Here is a 3323-nt window from a genome sequence, read left to right on the forward strand (position 1 = left end):
GCAGGAAGAGAGCCTGGATTCTGCTCAAAGTTCACCAATATAGAGAGATGCAATGCAAACAAACTGTTGAAAAGCTTCCCCAGTATAATCCAATGCATGCCTGTGCCCTAAATGTTACTGTGCCATCAGGGAACAGTAAAACAAGAGATAAACTTCTATAGCCTAATAGCATCTCCTGTCCTGTTAGAATGGTACCATCATGTGGTTGGGCATTTATCTAACTACAAAATCTCCAAACTTGTTTTCCTGGCCCCTCTGGAAATTCTATAAGCTTTTTATTTCCATATAATGTACCATTTGCTTAAACTAGCTAAAGCCAATTCTGTTCCAGCAAATCTGAGCTCTAACTGATAAAATACTAAGTGGAAAGGATTTTTCTTATGTTCTATAAGATAAGAATGTAGCATTCTAGGCACATGATCTCCCAGCCTCACCACAGTCCTCTGTCCCAAGAATGGCAAGCAAGCAGCAAAGCAACCAGACCAGAAAGGAACCTGCAGTTCCTTCAGTAACCACTGTTAGTTTGACTAATTGCCATTGGCCATTGGGCCCAGCTCAGTGCTTTGACTCAGGGAAAGACATGAGAATTTTTGCAGAATTCTGTCTGAGGGAAGAGGTAAGCAACAATGTCAAGATTGAATTTCTTCCTAGCTAAGCAAGAAGGGAGCGCTGAGCTAAGTTTAAATTGATACTGTTTTTAAATGAGAACTATTATTATTTCTTACACTCCTGAGTTTACCAAAGTTCATAGCTATAATAACAATGTAATAATTGTAATCATATCACACTTGACAACACTGATATATAGCACATTTTGACTTACATAGCACTTTCATTTATATGATCCAGATATCAGCTGCATTAGTATCAGCATCCCTACAAAACCCATAACACTTCTCATCTATATTTACTAGGTTAGTGCTGACCATCAAGCAGGTTCATCAAAGAGAAATTCAGATTAAAGAAATGCAAGAAAGAGCTACTGAGCATTCAGTCAAAGCAGAAGAAATGAACTAAGAGATGTGATTGAAAAGAAGTATAAAAACTTGAATATATTTCCAACACATAAGATTTCTGCAATATTCAGCACTAAGGAACAGTTTCCACTTGTTTTCTTAGACGCAAAATTGACAGTCTCCTAGCAGGAATATTATTCTCTCAGAGGAAGCTACGTTTTGAAAATCCTGTCAGTACTAATGGAGTGAGCTCAATGCCCTTAGGTATTCTGATTTAAGTAGTAAGATTAGCTCCCTCAGATACAGACACATATTTTCACATTAACCTAAAGTGGCATGTGGATGAGTAAGGAAAACTGTTTTATTTTTTATTTATTTTTTTTATTATTTCATAGGAATTGCATTTATTGAGGCTTTTTTAAAATTTTATTTTATTTATTTTTTATACAGCAGGTTCTTATTACTTGTCTATTTTATACACATAAGTGTATACACATGTCAATCCCAATCTCCCAATTCATCCCACCACACCCACCCCCACTTTCCCCCTTTGGTGTCCATACATTTGTTCTCTACATCTGTGTCTCTATTTCTGCCCTGCAAACAGGTTCATCTGTACCATTTATCTAGGTTCCACATATATGCGTTAATATACGATATTTGTTTTTCTCTTTCTGACTTACTTCACTTTGTATGACAGTCTCTAGGTCCATCCATGTCTCTACAAATGACCCAATTTCATTCCTTTTCATGACTGAACAATATTCCATTGTATATATGTACCACATCTTCTTTATCCATTCGTCTGTCAATGGGCATTTAGGTTGCTTCCATGACCTGACTATTGTAAATAGTACTGCAATGAACATTGGGGTGCATGTGTCTTTTTGAATTATGGTTTTCTCTGGATATATGTCCAGTAGTGGGATTGCTGGGTCATATGGTAACTCTATTTTTAGTTTTTTAAGGAACCTTCATACTGTTCTCCATAGTGGCTGTATCAATGTACATTCCCACCAATAGTGCAACAGCATTCCCTTTTCTCCACACTCTCCAGCATTTGTTGTTTGTAGATTTTCTGATGATGCCCATTCTAACTGGTGTGAGGTGATAACCTCATTGCAGTTTTCATTTGCATTTCTCTAATAATTAGTGATGTTGAGCAGCTCTTCATGTGCCTCTTGGCCATCTGTATGTCTTCTTTGAAGAAATGTTTATTTAGGTCTTCTAGTCATTTTTGGATTGGGTTGTTTTTTAAATATTGAGCTGCATGAGCTGTTTATATATTTTGGAAATTAATCCTTTGACCATTGATTCGTTTGCAAATATATTCTCCCATTCTGAGGATTGTCTTTTTGTTTTGCTTATACTTTCCTTGGCTGATCAAAAGCTTTTAAGTTTCATTAGGTCCCATCTGTTTATTTTTGTTTTTCTTTCCATTTCTCTAGGAGGTGGGTCAAAAAAGATCTTGCTGTGATTTATGTCAAAGGGTGTTCTTCCTATGCTTTCCTGTAAGAGTTTTATAGTGCCTGGCCTTACATTTAGGTCTTTAATCCATTTTGAGTTTATTTTTGTGTATGGTGTTAGGGAGTGTTCTAACTTCATACTTTTACATGTAGCTGTCCAGTTTTTCCAGCACCACTTATTGAAGAGACTGTCTTTTCTCCACTGTATATCCTTGCTTCCTCTGTCATAGATTAGTAGACCATAGGTGCGTGGGTTTATCTCTGGGCTTTCTATTCTGTTCCATTGATACACATTTCTGTTTTTGTGCCAATACCATATTGTCTTGATTACCGTAGCTTTGTAGTACAGTCTGAAGTCAGGGAGTCTGATTCCTGCAGCTCCATTTTTTTCCCTCAAGATTGCTTTGGCTATTCGGGGTCTTTTGTGTCTCCATACAAATTTTAAGATGTTTTGTTATGTAAAAAATGCCATTGGTAATTTGATAGGGATTGCACTGAATCTGTAGATTGCTTTGGATAGTATAGTCATTTTCACAGTATTGACTGTTGCAATCCAAGAACATGGTATATCTCTCCATCTGTTTGTGTCATCTTTGATTTCTTTCATCAGTGTTTCATAGTTTTCTGAGTACAGGTCTTTTACCTCCTTAGGTAGGTTTATATCTTGGTATTTTATTCTTTTTGTTGCAATGGTGAATGGGATTGTTTCCTTAGTTTCTCTTCCTGATCTTTTGTTGTTAGTGTATAGGAATGGAAGATATTTCTGTGCATTAATTTTGTGCCCTGCAACTTTACCAAATTCATTGATTAGCCCTAGTAGTTCTCTGGTGGCAACTTAAGGATTCTCTATGTACAGTATCATGTCATCCACAAACAGTGACAATTTTACTTCTTCTTTTCC

The sequence above is a fragment of the Lipotes vexillifer genome, unplaced genomic scaffold (genome assembly GCF_000442215.2).
Source record: "Lipotes vexillifer unplaced genomic scaffold, Lipotes_vexillifer_v1.1 scaffold18, whole genome shotgun sequence".
Lineage (NCBI taxonomy): Eukaryota > Metazoa > Chordata > Mammalia > Artiodactyla > Lipotidae > Lipotes > Lipotes vexillifer.